The following is a 21,937-nucleotide window of genomic DNA, read 5'->3' as shown; positions in this document are numbered from 1 at the left end:
ACAAGTAATCCTTTCATACAAAATATTGTTTGTCACTAAAATAAACCCCTAAAATCTATAAACCGAAGTATTTAAACCTCGGGTCGTTCTCCCTAGGAATTATAATAAAGTGTCTTGTTATTGGTTATGAGGTATATTTTGGGGTTTTTGGGATAAGAGACATGAAATGTAAATGGCAATGAAAATAAACTAATAGCTAAAAGGGTCTTGACAAGGTTTGGTGATCAAGGATCTCTATCCTTATCACTAACCACAACATGAGAATTGGCAAGGATCAATCCCATTAAGTCATCCTCTAACTACTAGTAAAATAAAGTCAAATGAGCTATATCAATTCAAGTCCATAAGTCCTAGTTCTCCACCAATTCAATTAGTGAGATCTAGAGTTAATGGCTTCCAATCATCAATCACTTGGACATTAGTAACTCAAGAGTTCCTAAGTTACCTTCCCAAGCCAAGAGCATAAAATTCTACTCTAAAATCCAACCAAGCATTTTATCAAACACTTAGAAGGCATAAAAGGAAAGCATAGTAAAATTGCAAGAAAAGTAAATCTACACTACTCAATTGCAAGGAATTAAACAACAATAAAGCAAATCAACAATAAAGGAACATGAATCATAAATTGTATTAAAGGAAAATGGAAGAACAAAGTGCATCAACATAAAAGTAGAAAATTACAATAATTAAATGCTAAACTAGAGAGAAGAGATGTAGAAGAAGAAGATTAGCAAAAGTAAAAGTGAATCAAAGCATGAAATTAACCTAGATCTAAGAAATTCTAATCTAAATCTAACCTAATCCTAATCCTAGAGAGAAGTGAGAGCTTTTCTCTCTAAAAACTAACTTTCCCTCCAAAACTAATATAAAACTACACTAGTGTCTAAAGTGTGTCATCCCTCTTCAATCCTTGGGTTAAATAACATCATAAATGAGTTGGATTGGCCCCACAAGGCTTCTAAAATCGCTGGCCACGAGTTGCATTAAGTGAATCATGTGCAACCATCGGCGCGTACGCGTACAGTGCGTGTGCGCACCTCTAAACGCGATGCAACTATCACAAATCTTATATCATTTTGAAGCCCCGAATATTAGCTTTCCAACGCAATTGAAACCGCATCATTTGGACCTCTGTAGCTCAAGTTATGGTCGATTAAGTGCAAGGAGGTCGGCTTGACAGCTTTTGCGATTCTTTCATTTCTTCATGAGTTCTACATTTTTACATGCTTTTTCTTCATTCCCTTGATCCAATCTTTGCCTCCTAAATCTGAAATCACTTAACAAACATATCAAGGCATCTAATGGAATCAAGGTGAATTAAATTTAGCTATTTTAAGTCCTAAAAGCATGTTTTCACTCTTAAGCACAATTAAAGGAGAAGGTATAAAACCATGCTATTTCATTGGATACATAGGAGAAAAGTTGACAAAACCCTCTAAATTCAACACAAGATAAACCCTAAAAATGGGATTTATCACCCTACCAACTAGTCTATGACAATGCATCTCATTTACCAGTGGAACTGGAACACAGGGCCTACTAGGAAACCCGATTCCTCAACTTCGATGCCAAGGCTGCCGGAGAAAAAAGACTACTCCAGCTAAATGAGTTGGATGAATTCCGACAAGCTGCATTTAACAATGCTAAACTTTACAAGGAGAGCGCCAAGAAATGGCATGATAAAAAGATCTCTTCCAGAGTCTTCGATCTTGGCCAGAAGGTTTTACACTTCAATTCCAGACTCAAACTCTTCCTTGGGAAGTTGAAGTCATGATTGACGGGACCTTTTGAGGTCACTAACGTATCACCTTATGGTTATATAGAGCTCCAAGACAGACACTCTGATAAAATATTTATAGTGAATGGACAAAGAGTCAAGCATTACCTAGGGGATAATCTTGAGTAAGACATCTCTACACTACTGCTGACATGACAGCAGTCAAGTCAAGCTATTGACGGTAAAAAAGCGCTTGTTGGGAGGAAACCCAACCACAAGTAGCATATTACTATTTTAGTTCTTTTATTTATTCTCATTCAGATTCATTTTCAGTTTATTTCCTATTAATTTTCATAGTTTTCCTTGCTGGTGAGAACACCTTGGGGAGAACCCCTTGCTGGCGTTGAACACCAGGCAAGGAGGAAGCTGGGCATTCAACGCCCAATAAGGAGAGAAGAACTAGCGTTGAATGCTAGAGAAGGAGCACTCTAGGCATCCAACACCCATTAAGGGGCATTCGTGGCATTGAACGCCAGCCAGGGAACAAGGCTAGAAGTTCATCGCCCCCTATGGAGCAGCTGGAGCCATCATTTTGGTCCCCATTGGGCTTTCAATGCCTATTCTTGGCGTTGAATGCCCGTCCATCCAAAAAAAAAGGGAAATCCCCCCTAGCGGTCAACGCCAGACTTGGACATTGAACGCCCAGGAGGGGGGGGGGCAACCATTCGAATGAGCAAAGGAGGATGGAGAGGTTGACATTTTCAAACCATATCTTTTCAAAATCTTATCTTTTCATCTATCACATCTCCACACCATATTTTCTTTTAATTTAATTTGCATTTCACAAAATTAAACCCATTCATTTCATATCTTTTTCAACAACTTATTTTTTAATCTTATCTTTCCAAATCAAATCTCTTTCATTTTATATCTCTTTCAAATCTTTTGAATCGATATCTTATCATTTCAAACCTATTCATGAATATCTTCTCGCTCCACATAATCTTTTTCAAATCTTTTTTAAATCTTTTATAATTTAAAGAAGCTTCAATCATATCTTCCTTATCATTGATTCTTATCTTTTCAATTTAAATTTGGCCATCTTCTCCTATCCTCTTTCAAGTTAAAATTTGAACACCACATCCTCCCTCCCTCTAATTAAACATTCGAACATCTCTCTTCCGCACACGCCCTTCGTCTTTTCCATACTCCTCCCACTTTCTTCTCTTTTTGCTCGGGACGAGCAAACCTTTTAAGTTTCATGTGGAAAAAGCATTGTTCTTTCACTTATTCACAATCCATGGCTCCAAGGAGTGGAAAGTCCGCATCAAGAAATAAGAAAGAAATTGCTCCATCAACAAATGCCTATAAACCTTACATATTCTATTCCAAGCTTCATGAAGAACACTACTATAATGTAGTGTGCAAGAACACAGTGATTCCGGAAGTCAAGTTCGAATTAAAAGAAGATGAATACCCAGAAATTCAAGAGCAGATTCCAATGAGGGGTTGAGAAACTCTAGCCAAGCCTACAACCAATGTTGGAATAGTAAGAGTCCATGAATTTTATGCAAATCTGTGGATGACAGATAAACAAAAGAAAGAAGGACAGGGATTCCATACATGGTGCACCATGGTCCGAGGAAGGACTCTGCATTTCAATCTGGATAAGGTGAGGGAGATTTTCAAATTTTCCCTGCAAAAGGATGACCCTAAATCCTTTAATAGGAGGGTACAAGATAATCCGAGGCTAAATCAAGTCCTTAAGGACATATGTCTGCCCAGAACTTAGTGGATCAATGACAAGAAAGGTAAACCAAACTAACTGAGGAGAATGGATATCAAGCCAGTTGCTAGAGGATGGCTGGACTTGATTGGGCGTTCCATACTCCTCACAAGCAACCGTTCTGAAGTTACTGTAAGGAGAGCTGTGATGATCCATTGCATCATGATAGGCAATGAGGTGAAAGTTCACCAAGTAATCCCCTGTGAGATATACAAGTTTGCAAACAATACCTCAACTCAAGCCAAGCTGACTTTCTCACACCTCATCTCTCGCTTGTATAGTGAGGCAGGAGTCCTGATTGAAAGAGACACATGCATCCCAGTAGACAACCTAATCACCAAGGAGAGTATGGAGAGCACCAGGGGACCAGCATCAGATAAGATTCAGCAACCAGTTGAATATTGGACTCAAATGGCAGTATCTGTTGAACAGTTCCAATCCACTATGGATCAATTGAGAGAGGAGCAAAAGAACCAGTCTTGCATACTTTATAAGTTAGCTGAAGAACAAGAGAAGCAAGGGGGAGAATTGGAAGAATTGAAGCGTCATAAAGTATCTGTTGGAGACAGTAGTAACCACCATGATTAAGGTGGTTGAGTTTTCACCCCTGTTCAGTTCCTAATTCAATACCTTATTTCCTGTCTTTCAATTCCAATATTGCATGATCACTTGTAGGATTTCCAATTTTTCTTTTTTTCTAGTTGTTAATTTCTAATTCTGTCAACTGAGTTTAAGATATTCCACTTATCATTCTATTGAACTTGAATAAAATTTCGTTGTTTTTTTTAATAAGTAGTAAAATACAAAAATTCTTGAGTTTATTATAATTCGTTCCTTCTAATTCACAAAGTGGTGGCATTGCATTTACTCTCTGAATGTATGAATTAACTGTACATAATTGTCTTGAAGTTGAGGGTGTTGACTCTTGAAAGAACAATGAATTTAGAGAAGTATTATTGGTTCTCCAAAAAATCCAAATTATATATATTCTTGAAGTAAAAGAAACAGCATTACGATTCTAAAAAAAATCTTCCCAAGAAGAAAACCAATAAAAGGATCCAAGACTTTGAGCATTAATAGTTAGGAGGGTCAAAAATTGGTCTAAAAAGCTTAATTGAGTTGCTATCCCTAACTAAATGCTTGTGGTATGAAGGTGTCAAGCAAAAATCTTGAGACTAAGCAGTTAAAGTCGTGATCCATAAGCTAAAGAGTATGCCTAAGAACTCTGGGCACCACTGTCCAGGAATTTAAGCAAAGCTAACATTCGAATCCAAAGGGTTCCTCCAGTTAAGTGCTTGTGGCATTTATGTATCTGGCGTTAACACAGGAAAACAAAACGTTTAGGGTCATGGCTAGGCTCAAAAGGTGCAAAGCACCAAAAGAAGTTGTGTTCAAGAATCAAGAAGAGCTTAAAGAAGAGAATCAATAATATCATCCAAATTCTAGTTCTGAGAGATGCCAATGCCTCTGAGCTTCAAAGGAAAGTGAGATACCAAAACTGTTCAGAAGTAAAGAGTTAATAGCCCCATTCACCATTTGGAATTGAGCTTCATGGAAAACTATAAGACTTATTGTATCTTTCTCTTCTCTTTAGTCCAACTTTGCTTTTGGTTTCTTGAGGACAAGCAACAGTTTAAGTTTGGTGTTATGATGAGCAGACATTTTATACACTTTTTAGGTTCACTTTCTTAGTGTTTTCAGTATATTTTATCAAATTTTATTATCTTTTAGTTGATTTTTGTGCAAAATTCACTTTTTGAATGCTACTTTGAGTTTTTGTGTTTTTATTATGATTTTTGGTGATTTTTGGGTGAATTCAGCAAGTTTTGGCAAAGTCTGGTTTAGAGGCTAAGAAAGGATAGCAAACGCTGTCAGATCCTGACCTCCATGCATTCGAACGAGCATTTCTATAGCTATAGAGGTTCAATTGATGCGCTCTTAACGGTGTTGGAAAGCTAACTTTCAGGGCTTTCCAACATTATATAATAGTCTATATCTTTCTTTGGAGATGACTGCCCAAAATAGGGCAATGAATGCCCAACTTACCCCCTTTCTGGCGTTCAACGCCCAAATAGGACCAACCTCCGAAGTTGAACGCCCAAACTGGCATTCAACGCCACCAAAAAAGCAAGGAAGCAGTGTAGACACTCTCTAGTGGGAGTTTAATGCCCACTCTTCCAAGCTAAATGCCAGCTCAGCCCAAACACTCACCAAGTGGGCCCAGAAGTGGATTTTCACCCTTTCTGCTTAGTTTATTTTATTTTCGTAATTTTTAATTATTAGATTAGTATATATAGGCAAAGATCACCCATGTTTAGGATCTTCAGCATCTCAGAACATATCACACTTTATTTTCTATAAATTTTGAGCAACGCGGCTAAACCTCCTAGGTTAAGGATAGGAGCTCTGCTCATTCCTATGGATTAATATCATTACTTTTCTACTTTAATATATGTTTAACTCCATTCTATGATGTATTGTCGGTCTTCATCTTTATGAATCTGGGGTGGAACGAAAGTATGACTGATAAACCACTATTTCATGGTTTATCTTGTGCTCAATTGAGTGGTTTTTATCAACTCTTTACCCACTTATTCATATTATTTGCATGGTTTTACATTTGCCTTCCTAATTATGTGCTTTGATTGAAAACATGCTTCTTTGGCCTTAAGTTTCCTATGTTTAAATCTTCTCTTATTACCATTAGATGCCTTGATATGTGTGTTAAGTAATTTCAGAGATTACAGGGCAGGAATGACTCAGAGGATGGAAAGGAAGCATGCAAAAGTGGAAGGAATACAAGAAACTGAAGGAACTGCTAAAGCTGTCCAGCCTGACCTCTCTGCACTCAAACGGTCATAACTTGAGCTACAGAGATCCAAATGATGCGGTTCTAGTTGCGTTGGAAACCTAACGTCTGGGGTTTCAATTTGATATATAATTTGTCAGAGCTTCCCTAAAGTTAGGCGATGCGAACGCGTGAATGACGCGCCCGCGTCGCATCTGCGAACTTCAATCCGTGCGGACGCGTGGACGACACCTCCGCGTCACTTTCCCTCGACCTGAACGTAACAGAAACCACTGGGAGTAATTTCTAGGCTGTTTTTGACCCATTTTTCATCCTAGAACACAGATTAGAGGCTATAAAGTGGGGAAATGCATCCATTCATAATCATGCTTTTCATAATTCACTTTTCATAATTTATATGTAGTTTTTAGAGAGAGAGGTTCTCTCCTCTCTCTTAGGTTTTAGGATTAGGATTCCTCTTAAAGGATTTAGGATTCAACTCTTCATCAGGTTCAATATTTCTTTTACTTTATATCTATCTCTTATTTTCAGATACTTTAATGCTTGTATTAGTTATGTTGCCTAATTGGCTTATGAACTTTTCCATGTTAAGATTTGAATATTTTATTTAATATAATTGAGGTATTTCAGACTTATCACTTCTTCTATTGTTTGTTATTAATTAATGTTCTAAGTTGGATCCTAACTTGATTTTAGAGTTGATTAATATTCGGAGACCCTTGAGTTGAATTACTCAAGAGTTAAATTGTAGTTGGGTTTATCGTTGGCTGGCTCTCTAGTCACTAACACTAATCCTTCCCAAGGGAGAGGATTAGAACTTGTGAATAGAAGTAGACTTCCAACTTACTTGACTTTCTTTTACTTTACTTGGTAAAGGATAACTAAGTAGAAGCAACCTTCAATTATCAATTGATCTTGAGAAAAATCCAACAAGAATAGAACTTCCGATTAATCTTCTCCGGGTCAAGGTTTTTAATTTAATTACAATAAAATTTCTTATTTATTTTTATTGCTTTAATTTATAAATATACCTGTGCCCATTGCCCAAACTCCAAAACCCCAATTTACAAACTCATAACCAATAATAAGAACATACTTCCCTGCAGTTCCTTGAGAAGACAACTCGAGGTTAAATACTTCAGTTATCAATTTATTTAGGGGTTTGTTACTTGTGACAACCAAAACATTTGTAAGAAAGGTTGATTGCTTGGTTTAGTAACTATACTTGCAACGAGAGTTTACTATAACTTCTAAACCATCAATCTTCAGTTCTTCAAAATGGCGCCGTTGCCAGGGAACTGCAATCGTGTGCCTTATTATTGGTTATTGTAAATATTTTTCTTTTACTTGTTTATTTGTCTTTATTTTCCCCTTTTTATTTCCATTAGCTACTATGAATTCTCACCCCCCTCGCTTTGAGTTTGGTTCTAATATTGTTGAAAGGAGTGAAAGTTATAACAGGAACATGCATCAAGGTCAGAGCAATCAAAGATGGATGGAGCCAAGAGGATCTGATCAACCCTTTAGGCAACAACACCCTCCAAGATATCATGGACAAAGACCATTCTACAATGCATACCAAGCCAATAGACATGGTGGACAACCTTGTAGTTACCAACAAGCCCCACCCTGTGCTTATAGGCCATCCTCTCAACATAACTTCGAACCACCACACTCACAAGCTCCTTTTCACCATTCACCACCATATGATCCTCATTTACCCCAATTCCAATCCAATTACTCCCAAACACCACCACTTCCCCATGTACCACGTCCAAATTCATCACCCCGAAAATCAGAGGTTCACCTCAAAGAAACAGTAGATCAACTTCAGACAACCCTTCATCAACTGGAGCAAGCTGTAAGTCAATTATCTTCTAGGCGTTCGAACATTCAAGAACCTCCCACAGTCCCATGTGGACAATCTAAAGAAGAGCGTAGCATGAAGGTGATACTAGAAACTCCAATGGACAGAACAGGGCATGACTTCGTACTGGAACAAGTAGAGGAAGCTGTCATTGTAAACGACGAAGAGTTTGTTGAAGACTTAGGAGACGCTGAACTTCCATGGGAATCCAGAGTTATGGAGAATTCTGTCAAAAATGTTACAATTGATGCTAAGGAGGATAGTGCACAACTCCCAAAGCAAGTCTTTTATGAAGAACTAGACGGAATAATCCAAGAAGCAAGTTTCCTTGATGATGATAATCTCAAGTCAAGTTCTCCCAGTAATGAACTTGCATCAGCAAGTGGATTCTCTGAGATCGAAGAATCTTCCCCAAGTGAATACGAAGATGATGCGGAGGTAGATTTCTCTCAACCTCCCGTTTATGACTTAAGTGACCAGGAAGACATAGAAGGCTTTGATCAGGACATGGATGCAATTGAAGAAGTCTGCAAGGAAGTGAAGAAATTCACCGAAGAGCACAAGGGAGTAGAACTTACAGAACCACTGGAAACACCTATCCCAAGGCCATTACCACCCAATACAAGCTTCAAGTGGGTACAATCTTTAACCTTTAGCTTTATTTTCCCACTTGAATATGGTTTGCTTGAAACAGATGGCCAGCTTAGAGCTCTCTGCGGCTTTAAGAGTAAGAGGGAAATGGCTCGCACTCAGAGCTGGTGCACAAAGTTCAATAAGGTCCTACGCTTCAATTCGAAGTGCACGGATTGGCATCATGATCAATCGAATGGATCTAGGAAAACGTTTGGTCATCTTGGTGAAAATCTACTTTTTAAACCGCCTGGATGGAAAAATATAGATTAAGACGAAGGCGGATTTAAAAGCAAAGTTTGGGATCCTGGAATCTATTCTGACATTCGTCACCCCGGGAGCCTGACAATCTGCTTGAAGATACTCAGAAGCTTTATATGCCTAGTTTGGGACCCCGGAGGCTGTTGGCATTCCAAACATTGGTGGAGATTTCTGGACGAATTTAAGTGCAAGCCGCCATAACAGGAAGCTCATCCAATGTCCAACTTAAGGACTTTAACTAAAAGTGCTAGGTGGGAGACAACCCACCATGGTATGGTCGTTTCTTTTTCAGTTTTATTTCGTGTTATTTATTTTTATTTCCTTTTCAATTGAACCTGAATATTTTTCATTCGCATTGCATACTGCATAATTGCATACCTGCATAAAAAAAAAGAGAGTAGGCGTGCAACGCGACCGCATCACTCATGCGATCGCGTCAGTTGCAAAAAACAACCCCCCACGCGTCCACGTCATTCACGCGGCCGCGTGACCTGGAAATCGGCATAAGGATCCAACGCCCAGAAAGTTGGGCTGAAATCGTGCGGCTATTGTGCGTTTTGCACAAACGACCCACGCGGTCGCGTCCCTGATGCGATCGTGTCACCTGCACAACACCAATCCCACGCGACAGCGTGAGCGACGCGATCACGTCGCCTGGATTGCACAAACACCCCAAAGGAGACAGAGAGTTGCGCTGAAACGACGTTGGAATTGTGCGTTTAGCACAATTTCCAACGACGCGGTCGCGTGCCTCACGCGACCGCGTCGTTCATCCTTTTACCCATTCCACGCGATCGCATCACTCACGCGATCGCGTCAACCCCCATTCCACCCCAGCCACGCGACCGCGTGCCCCACGCGATCGCGTGGATTCAAATTTATTAACCCCCTGTGACGCGAACCCTACCCCATCGCGCCCCCCCAACCCCTTCTTCTTCCTCCTCTCTGCAACCTTTGCTGTTCCTCCACCACCCGCGCCACCCTACGCCACCGCAACCCCGTCAACCAGCCAGCCCCACCGCCGCGCCATCCCCTTCCCCCTTTTCTTATTCAACTGTTGCATCTTTTCTTGAATTTATTTTGGTGCTCAGTGACTTGTTTTACACTGTTGGGTAATATTATTTAAGTCAATGCTAATCTTTTATGATATTTGTATTAATTTTGCATTGACATTAATTTATATTGTCTTGCACTCTCTTCCCCATTATTACAAATTTTGTACCACTGGTATGCCATGGCTTCTATTATTTTCTCACGTACATGTTGAAGCTTCCATGTAAATGAGACCCTTTTCATTTGGCATTAACCCACCCATACTTCATTTATTTTCTTATCTCTATTTCTGGGTTACTTTTTTTCCCTTTTTCTTTCAGGCTGGCCACCAAAGATGAAAAAAAGGAGAAACTTCTAAAAGGGAGACAAACAAGTCCATCTGCACAATCCTTCAAGAAAAGCATCAGTTGGAACAACCCGTCCACCTGCACATCTCAGCATACACCGAGGACGGTGCAATCTTTAAGTGTGGGGAGGTCGATACCGATCTCCATGGGTTAGTTATTTTCTTCTCAACACCAATATTTTATTTAGTACATTTTTACATTTGCATGTTTCACTGCATGATTGTTTGATTTTATGCATTTTAGCCACTGCTTGGTTAAAGTAATAAATTTCTTTTTTAGATCCTATTTTTGAAAAATTTCACTAATTTAAAATCAAAATTTTTGTGTAAAACTTGTTTGAAGTTGTATTTGGAACATGGTTTTCGAGTCAAAGAACACACAACCCGTGAGATTTTGAGCTTATTTATATGGTTACATTATTTAAATATTTTATTCTTGTGTGTATACTTCTCTATGATTGGAATCTTTATTTTGTTTCATCCTATATGTCCAATGTTTAATGTGTTACATGCTTGCATATAATTGAGGCCATTGTTTGAGTTTAGCTCACTTATCCCAAATAAGCCTACCCTTTAAATCACCCTTGTCAGCCACTTTGAGCCTTTTTATCCCCATTTGTTTTGTATTTTATCACATCACTAGCCTTAAGAAGAAAAACAATTAAATATCCCAATTGAATCTTTAGTTAGCTTAAGATAGGGATTGTGTAACAATTAAGTGTGGGGAAATTGTGGAAACATGGGTTAATAAGGGAATGTGTTATGTTTTTACTTTGATAAAATATTAGAAATTTGGGTACCTACTCATGTGAGACTAGAAAAATCAAAAATCCATGTGCATTGATAAGTTATGTTTATTTTTTTCTATTTAAATATATATATATATATATATATATATATATATATAGAAAAAAATAAACATAACTTATCAATGCACATAGATTTTTGATTTTTCTAGTCTATATATATATATATATATATATATATATATATATATATATATATATATATATATATATATATAATAATAATAATAATAATAATAATAATAATAATAATAATAATAATAATAATAATAATAATAAAAGAAAAAAATATATTCAATAAAGAAGTAAATAATAAGGGGACAAAATTACCCCAATGTTAAGTTAATAAAAACAAAAAAAAAATCAATGCATATGTGATAAAATTAAAGAAAAGTTGATACATGAGTATGTGATGCAAAAGTGGGAATTTTGGGTAGCTAGGCATGATTCTAGAGTGTATGTATGTTAGGTGAGAGCTTGGTTAGTCAAAGATTCAATTTATAACTCACTTAGCCATATATATACCTTTACCCTTATCTTAGCCCCATTACAACCTTGTAAAAGACCTCATGATGTTTGCATTGGTACATTAAATACTTGTTGATTGGTTAGGTGAAGAACAAAGTTTAGAGAGCATGACTAGAGAAGAGTAGAGTGAAATTACCCAATACACTTGAGAGATTAGAGTGCATATACACTATCAGTAAGGGTTCAGTGCTTAATTCTATGTTCCCTGCTTTCATGAACTATCTTCTTACAAGTTTACTTGTCTTTTATTGTATAATTTGAATTAGTGAAATCTGATTTATGTTTGTCTTGGAGAACTTATTTGCTTTTAACCAAGTAGGTAAAAACATTTTACATGTAGTTGCATTCATATAGATAGGTTGCATTTCATACATTCTACCATTCCTCTTCACTCTCTTATAGCTTCTCTTGAGCTTAGCATGAGGACATGCTAATGTTTAAGTGTGGGGAGGCTGATAAACCACTATTTCATGGTTTATCTTGTGCTTAATTGAGTGGTTTTTATCAACTCTTTACCCACTTATTCATACTATTTGCATGGTTTTACATTTGCCTTCCTAATTATGTGCTTTGATTGAAAACATGCTTCTTTGGCCTTAAGTTTCCTATGTTTAAATCCTCTCTTATTACCATTAGATGCCTTGATATGTGTGTTAAGTAATTTCAGAGATTACAGGGCAAGAATGGCTCAGAGGATGGAAAGGAAGCATGCAAAAGTGGAAGGAATACAAGAAACTGAAGGAACTGCTAAAGCTGTCCAGCCTGACCTCTCTGCACTCAAACGGTCATAACTTGAGCTACAGAGGTCCAAATGATGCAGTTCTAGCTGCGTTGGAAAGCTAACATCCGGGGCTTCGATTTAATATATAATTTGTCATAGCTGCCCTAAAGTTATGTGACGCGAACGCGTGAATGACGTGCCTGCGTCGCATTTACGAACTTCAATCCGCGCGGACGCGTAGACGACGCCTCTGCGTCACTTTCCCGCGACCTGAACGTAACAGAAACCACTGGGAGTGGTTTCTGGGCTATTTTTGACCCAGTTTTCAGCCCAGAATACACAGATTAGAGGCTATAAAGTGGGGGAATGCATCCATTCATAATCATGCTTTTCATAATTCACTTTTCATAATTTAGATGTAGTTTTTAGAGAGAGAGGTTCTCTCCTCTCTCTTAGGTTTTAGGATTAGGATTCCTCTTAAAGGATTTAGGATTCAACTTTTCATCAGGTTCAATATTTCTTTTACTTTATATTTATCTCTTATATTCAAATACTTTAATGCTTGTATTAGTTATGTTGCCTAATTGGCTTATGAACTTTTCCATGTTAAGATTTGAATATTTTATTTAATATAATTGAGGTATTTCAGACTTATCACTTCTTCTATTGTTTGTTATTAATTAATGTTCTAAGTTGGATCCTAACTTGATTTTAGAGTTGATTAATATTCGGAGACCCTTGAGTTAAATTACTCAAGAGTTAAATTTTAATTGGGTTTATCATTGGCTGGCTCTCTAGTCACTAACACTAATCCTTCCCAAGGGAGAGGATTAGAACTTGTGAATAGAAGTAGACTTCCAACTTACTTGACTTTCTTTTACTTTACTTGGTAAAAGATAACTAAGTAGAAGCAACCTTCAATTATCAATTGATCTTGAGAAAAATCCAACAAGGATAGAACTTCCGATTAATCTTCTCCGGGTCAAGGTTTTTAATTTAATTACAATAAAATTTCTTATTTATTTTTATTGCTTTAATTTATAAATATACCTGTGCCCATTGCCCAAACTCCAAAACTCCAATTTACAAACTCATAACCAATAATAAGAACATACTTCCCTGCAGTTCCTTGAGAAGACGACCCGAAGTTAAATACTTCGGTTATCAATTTATTTAGGGGTTTGTTACTTGTGACAACCAAAACGTTTGTAAGAAAGTTTGATTGCTTGGTTTAGTAACTATACTTGCAATGAGAGTTTACTATAACTTCTAAACCATCAATCTTCAGTTCTTCAATGACCCCTTGTTCTACATGAGTTCTTTACGAGTCCTGACCCAGATAATATTGAGCTACAGCTTGAGAGTACATCATAAGTTCCAACAAGTTATTTGGGCTAATTGGGATACGTGACATGAAATCTCGTTAGTCATGGGTAATTGAGGTCCCTGTGGCGCTAAGGCTAGAATCATAGAGCTTCATTCTCCGATCCGAAAGATCCGACCTTGTCTGTGGCGTTTTGAGTAGGATCATCAGAGATTGAATTACTTGAGCTTCACCCTCTTCCAGATTGACTGACCTATTCGGGCGTTTGGTTTGGATCAAAGAAGATTAATAACTACGACCCATGGCTTAATCACTTACAACCTTGCCATTGAATAAATCAATCATTGTTAAAGTAGTGAGTAAGAAGTATTAATCCAGAAGAACAAGCATTTCTGTTGCCTTAACTGGTTCCTTATTATTGTTTCTATGTTAATTCATTATTTCTTCCTCTACTATTCTATTTTATAAGCCTACAACAACCATCACTCACCTGGCCTGAATAAGATTAGAAGGATAACCACAGCTTGCTCAATCCAAGAATCCTCGTGGGATTCGACCCTCACTCACCTGAGGTATTACATGGACGACCCAGTGCACTTGCCAGTTCAGTTGTGCGAGTTTCAATTTTCGCGCACCAGGCAACAAGGATAGAGAATGAAGGAGGTAATTTGGTATATGGTGGTTAGTATTTCTTTCTTTTCCATTGCTATTCTATTTTTTTTTTCGTTTCTCATTCTTGCATCATGCATATTTTCCTTACTGCACTATTCATGCCTAATACTATGCTTATCCTTTAAGCCTTCTAATCATCATGAGAAGGATTACTTGATGAAGCAAAGTCAAATCTACTAAATAAAGTCCTCTTATAGTGGTTGTGCATAAACTTGTAATCATATTCCAGGAAATGTGATAACATATTGATCATCTTGAATGAAAGGGAAGAATGATTCTTCTTGAATAGAGGTTTAGAGAAGTATTACGAGATCTTCAAACAAACAAAAGATCCTTGAATTGAAGAAGAAAGAAAATGAAAGAGGGAAAAGAAACAGCAACGAAAAGAAAGAAAAAAAATTAAAAGATCAAAAGAAATTCAAAGTTGCAAAGCTCTAACCATCAGTGGCTAAAGATCCCAGTTATGTGCCTATGGTGTTGATTGTCCAAGGAAAGGCTTGGGTGATTAGATCCGAGGGGTGCTTCATCACCCGATAACTTGGGTCAACTAGCCCAGAATTATCGATCGAAAGTCCACTATCAAGAGCCGTCTTGAAACAAAATATTTAGAAGTCTAAAGAGGCTCTGGCCATCGATGTCTAGGAAATCAAGTCTTTAGCTATATGCTTGTGGTGCAACCGTGCCAAGGAGCGGCTTGGGTAATTAGATTCGAGGGGTGCTTTATCACCTGGTAACTTGGACCAATTGGTTTGGGATTATCGATTGAAAGCCCACTATCAAGAGTTGCCATGACACGAAGCACTAAGAGTTGACAACTTCATAAATCTCTCTCGGCTAAAAAGAATCAACTAAAAGATTAAAGGATCAATCAAAAATAAAGAAAAGAAAGATCTCATAATATCATCTGAAGCCTTAGTTCTCTAGAATTATTCACTCCCAAGATTTCAAGATTCATTAAGAAATAAGAAAGAACATAATCCATTTATGATCACAAAGTTAGTAAACTCCATAATCAACATGGACATGAGCTTTAAAGAGATTCAATTCTTCTTCATTAGTTCAACTCTTTTATTTTCTTTTTGCTTGAGGACAAGCAAAGTTTTAAGTTTGGTGTTGTGATACGTTCGCATCTTTAGTTATTTTTCTTACTTTTAATTCTCATTTTCTTAGGTTTAATTACATTTTCATCTTTTAATCTCATTACTTTTAAGTATCTTTTTATACTAAGGTGTTTGCCAAGTGTTTTTAAGGAAATACAAGATTAAAGAGATGGAAATCAAGTAGCAAAGAGAGGATGATCAAAGAGAAACAAAACAAAGCCTTTTGGGAGTAGGATGTGTGCACACGCACACGTTGTTGCGCACACACAAGTCCCAATTTTTTCCTTGTTGTGCATACGTACATCTCATACGTACGCACAAGTCCACCAATTTGAAGCCAGCGTGCCATGCTGGGTACAACGTATGCCACGCCCTAGACAAATCAAATAAGACATGCCATGAGAGAAGTAAGGCGTGCCACGCATGAAGAAAAGAAATCTCCCTGGGAGCCAAGTAAGTCCAGGCGTGCCACGTGCAAACAAGGCATGCCACGCTTTGGCCCAAGACTAAGCAAGTGCACCACGTGCACGGTAGGGCATGCCACGCCCTAACTAAAGCTCAAGAGGGCATGGCATGCAGTGAAACAAGCGTGCCACACCCTGATCAAGGTGACCAGCCCAGTGCAACCTCCAGTGATAATTCTTCTAGGTCCAGCTTCAAAGATTTGATCTCAAATTAAAGATTGAAGAAGATTCTATAGTTGATTAGCTTTGAATTTGATTTAATTCTACTTTGATTCTTTTATTTGAATTTGAATTAGAAGCTATCTTAATTATTCTAATTAACATAAGATAGGATTTAGATTCTGAATTAGTGGAAACCTAGGTATAAATAAGTAAATTACATTCACAGGCAAAAAAGAAGTTCCTTCGTAACAGTTCATTGTTGATTTTGCACCCACCATGAGTCACTAAACCTTTATTAAAGGGTTAGGAGCTCTGTTTATATTTCTACGATTTATTAATCTAAGTTTTCTTTTTTTAAATCTTTGCATTAATTTATTTATGATTGAGTATTTTAGTCTTCATCACTAGAGAATTAGTAGCATCGACAGGTTTGCTAATCCCATTTCGCATTTGTTTACTGATTTGACAGAACTAATATTCAAATTTTGCCTGAAAACTCTTTCACATTATATTTTAAATCAACTAGACATAGTGGTTTTCTAAGTGTGTGACACAATACATGATTTTTAATTACCCTAATTTTGAATATGTGACATACAATTTGGATTAGGACAATTCTTGAAATTGTGTTTTCTCATAAGATTCAATCGGACAGGACTAGCTTGGATACGTGACATATAATCTAACTTAAGGACTACTTTTGAAACTTATGAGGAATCGAATCGGATTTTGCACTTAACCTTTTCAATTAATCAATTGACCAAGACATTGGCGGTTAGTTAATTGAGAAGAAATCGAGGAGCCAAGACATCGGAAATCAGTTATTTAAGATTCGTCGTGAACAGATATATGCAAGCTTTAGAATTAGGTTAACAAAGTTTGATTCCCCTAAGAACAGGAACATCTCTGAAACCCTAGATATTCAACACCATTGATTTCTTCCAATTCAACAAGCACTGTCTGAAGCATTCAACTTTGAAGACTCCAACATTCAAGAATTCTAGGGTTCTTTAACATTCCTCAATCCAGGTTCTATTAATCTAATTAGTGATTTAATTCGATATTTGCGTGCTCAATTCTCTAATTCTTATGAGAACGATATCCACTCACCGTGGTATTACTTGAACGATCCAGAGCACTTGCAGGTATCTGTGAGCCTCACTTTTCGCTCATCCCCATCAGATTTACCAACCGATTTAGCATCGCAAGTTAGCGGTAGGTTTACTGGTGGATTCACCGTCGAATTTGATAAAAAAATTGTCGGGCAAAACATTTACCGGCGAATTAGGGTTTTCGACTATAAAGTCACCAGTATTAATTGGAGGTAAAAAAGAAAATTGGCGTGTTACTTACCACCGGATTTAGGGTCAGATTTTTCTGACAGTAAACCTAAATAGTGCAATGCTGAATTTTGTTCACTCATTGATTCGTTATTCGCAGGTTTATCCATCGATAAATCCAACGGTAATCGTACCCTAAATTCAAACCGGGAACCCTCTCCCCCCTCATTTCGAATTACAATCTCTCTTTCCTCACGCTCTCATCTCTCACTCTCTCTCCTCACCCTCTCATCTATGGCTCTCTTTCTCTCTCTCTCTCTCTCTCTCTTTCTCTCTCTCCCCGTTAAGGATGTTTCTGGCAACCCCTCTGGCAGTGACCAATTATCGTTCGTCTCTCTCGTCTCTCACTCTCTCTAACCCCCCTGTCTCTCCCTTAGCGACATCTCTGGCTGCCCTCAACGTTCGTCTCTTCTTTAGGCTAGCTTCAACAAAACTTCGGCAGCCACTGCAACTCCTTTCCCCAGCTTTGTTTCTTTTCTATTGCTGCAATCCAGGTTCTTAATCATACTATTTGCATGGTTTTACATTTGCCTTCCTAATTATGTGCTTTAATTGAAAACATGCTTCTTTGGCCTTAAGTTTCCTATGTTTAAACCTCTCTTATGACCATTAGATGCCTTGATATGTGTGTTAAGTGATTTCAGAGATTACAGGGCAAGAATAGCTCAGAGGATGGAAAGGAAGCATGCAAAAGTGGAAAGAATACAAGAAGTTGGAGAAATTGCTAAGTTGTCCAGCCTGACCTCTTCGCACTCAAACGGATATAACTTTAGCTACAGAGGTCCAAACGACGCGGTTCCAGTTGCGTTAAAAAGCTAACGTCCGGGGCTTCGATTTAATATATAATATACCATAGTTTCCTTGACGCTAGGTGACGCGACCGCGTGCTCTATGCGGCCGCGTCGTAGTGGCAAAAAACTAGCGTGGCAGATTTCATCTCTAGCAATTTCTGGGCTGTTTTTGACCCAGTTTGCGGCCCAGAAAACACAGATTAGAGGCTATAAAGTGGGAGAATGCATCCATTCATGAAAAAGCTTTCATAATTCACTTTTTATAGGATTTAGGATTTCTCTTAGTTTTAGGAGTGACTCTCGATCCCAGGTTCAATGTTCTTTTACTTTATATTTATCTCTTACTTTCAGATACTTTAATGCTTATATTAGTTATGTTGCCTATTTGGCTTATGCTACATTCATGTTACAGATTACTCTTTTGAATTAATGTTATTTGAGGTATTTCAGTTTAATATTGCTTTCTCTTATTTACATTATTGTTATTCCCATCTGAAGACATTTTTACTCCAGTAGATTTACTTTCCTCCCTTTTGGTCTTAGTTAAGAAATCAGTAATTCAGGAGTTATCAAACTCAAACATGATTGGTAATTGTTATCTTTGTTAATTGAATTGAACTTCAATAATCCCAATCTTTTCTTAGGAAATAAATAGGATCCGAAGATCAACCCAATTAATCCCTTGACCTTCCTTTATCTTAGTAAAGGTTAACAAAGTGGAATTAAGATTCAATTCTCATCATCATTGATAAGGATAGCTAGGATAGGACCTCTAATTTCTCATATCTTGCCAAAAGTTTATTTACAGTCATTTATTTATTTTGCTTGCCATTTAAATTACTTATTCTTCATTTACTTTAATTGCCAATTAAACCATTCTCTTCTCATTCTCAAAACCCCAATTTACAACCTCCATAACCAATAATAAGAACATACCTCCCTGCAGTTCCTTGAGAAGATGACCCGAGGTTTGAATACTTTGGTTATCAATTTATTTAGGGGTTTGTTACTTGTGACAACCAAACGTTTGTATGAAAGGACTTTTGAAGGTTTAGAAACTATACTTGCAACGAGGATTTATCCACAAATTTCTAGACCACGCAAAAGTTCCGTCTCATCGTTACCCAAATTTGATTCTTTTTCACCTGACTTTGTAGTGTATTTATCTTTTGTCGCACGCTATAAAAAGTTCGGTGAGTACCGTCGGAGTTACTGGTGGAATTACGAAGAAAATTCATATAAATTACCATCAAATTTTGTGTCGTATATAATTCAATGGTAAACTCCTCGCCGGTAACAGTTTATTGCTGGATTTATTAATCTAACAGTAATTAGTGGAGGAACTAGCAATAGATGTGACTATAAAGGTCACAAAAATCTTGTGATAATTACCGTCAGATAAATTCCGACAGAAAAATTGGCGCAACACATTTTAATTTTGCGCCATGTTATCGTGGGTTTTATCCGACGATAAGATTACTTTTTTATTTTTTATTTTAAGTTTAATAAAAGTTATTTTCGAATAAATTCGTCGGTAGTCTTGATTTTTTTTTATTTTTTAAACTTTTTTGAACCTAATAGATCCCGATTGTCAACAATTAAAAGTCAAATTCCAATTAGCGAAAATCAAGTAATAGTTTATCTGAAAACAGTGTTCTATATATAATGTGAAATATCAAGTATACAGAATAAAAATTTAAAGAAATAAAATGATGTCAAACAAATCAAAATAGAACCCTAATAACTACGGGTCCTAATAGTCGTCCTCATCATCATCCACCTGGTCAGGACACCTTTACCTATCGTCATGTCTACCTAAAATAATGTAATTATATCATAATCAAATTAAATTTTAATGAAGAAATACGTAAGATAGAACTAGGCTAGCATGCATTATAATTATATAATCTTACTAATTAAAGTTTAAAAATATAACAAGCTAGTTAAATTATACTTAGGTTAACCTTATTCGGATTCACCATTTTCTTCTTCTGGTTCATCCTCCTCCTCTACTTCTTCTTCTTCTTTATCGTCGTCCTCTACTGGCAGCATCTCCCTAAGGTCAATGATATTATCATCCATAACATAGCCGACCTAAGGTGATTGGATCACCAGTATCAACCATCATCTTTGAAGGAGTTGGGTCATCAATTTGGTAAGGTTTTTGACCCTCTGTTTCATCAAACTCAATACAACCTCTTGACTTAGTATTAACCACAACCACTCAACTAGACTTGCACACATGACCCAAAAAAGGCAAATAGTAGAGTTACCGTGCATTTTGAGGTAGAATAAAAGGATCATAATACATATATTATTTTGTCACATTTACTTTAGTGATATTGTAGTCCTTGTACTTTCGTCTTCCTAGTCGCGGATTTAGATCATACCATTCACATTTTAACACTCATACTTTATACGTAGTGCAATAAAAATACTCCAATTAAATTATATTGTGCAACAAACCATACCAATCAGAATGACCACTGTTTGCATTCCTACGGACCTAGACTCCAGTATTATCTATTTTCTTTCCTATTGATCATTGTAGAAAATAAAACCTATATCCATTAATGCTATAGATTGGGAAGCTTGTACCCTTATTCATTAGGCCCAACTAAGTGTGACTAGTTCTCATTCTGTTATCCCAATGAGATTCACTTGGACGTATTATCTGCACCAATATGAAAAATTATTGAGTGATGTATTAGGATTTATTTCTTGGAATAACCTAGGATACAATAGCACAAATAAGCAAATTTCAGAAATTTCATATTACTTAAGTTTTGATTAGATGAAGAAGTTATTTTACTAATTAAAATATCAATGAAACTTAAAAAACTTACGTTACTTAGGGTGAAACCTAGTCACAGTTAAGCAACACATGCAGATGTACGGTATCGATTTCATTCTTCCCTAACCAATATTCACTATCCACACCCATTGAAACTCCTTTGGAACAAATATTGAATAGCTTGGTCCAGTTGACGAGAATTCTCCCATCTCATCATTCTTTCTAACTCTTGTTCTTCGTGACTCAACATGAGGCTCAAAATAGAAAGAGAAAAATGCGAATGTTCCTTTTGCTAGGAATGATTTGCAAATGCTACCCTCGATCCAAGCTTTGTTCTTTATGGTTCGATTGAATGACCCAATCTACCTCTCAAAAAGGTACATCTACCTAAATTGGACCGATCTATACACTCTTGCTTTGTATGGCAGCTAGATCGCTAAGTGTTCAATCACATCAAAAAGTCCTGGAGGGAATATCCTCTCTAACTTACAAAGTATGATGGAAATTTTCTTCTTCATGATAGTAAGATCATCAATCCTAAGTTTCATAGTACATAACTCCCTAAATAACTCATTTATTTCTGTGAGAGATTTCAAGATTTTGGTAGGAGGTTCTTTCAATTCAACATGAAGTAATGACTCGATAAATACATGATAATCATGACTCTTCAACCCATTAAGGTTATCGTGTGAGACGTTTGCACACCTACCCAAGTTAGATATGTAACCATTGAAAAATCTCAATCTTCTAATCCACCTACAAATAT

Source organism: Arachis ipaensis, chromosome B2 (assembly GCF_059453495.1).
Source record: "Arachis ipaensis isolate K30076 ecotype BB chromosome B2, ASM5945349v1, whole genome shotgun sequence".
NCBI lineage: Eukaryota > Viridiplantae > Streptophyta > Magnoliopsida > Fabales > Fabaceae > Arachis > Arachis ipaensis.
Note: the sequence above shows the minus strand (reverse complement) of the source record.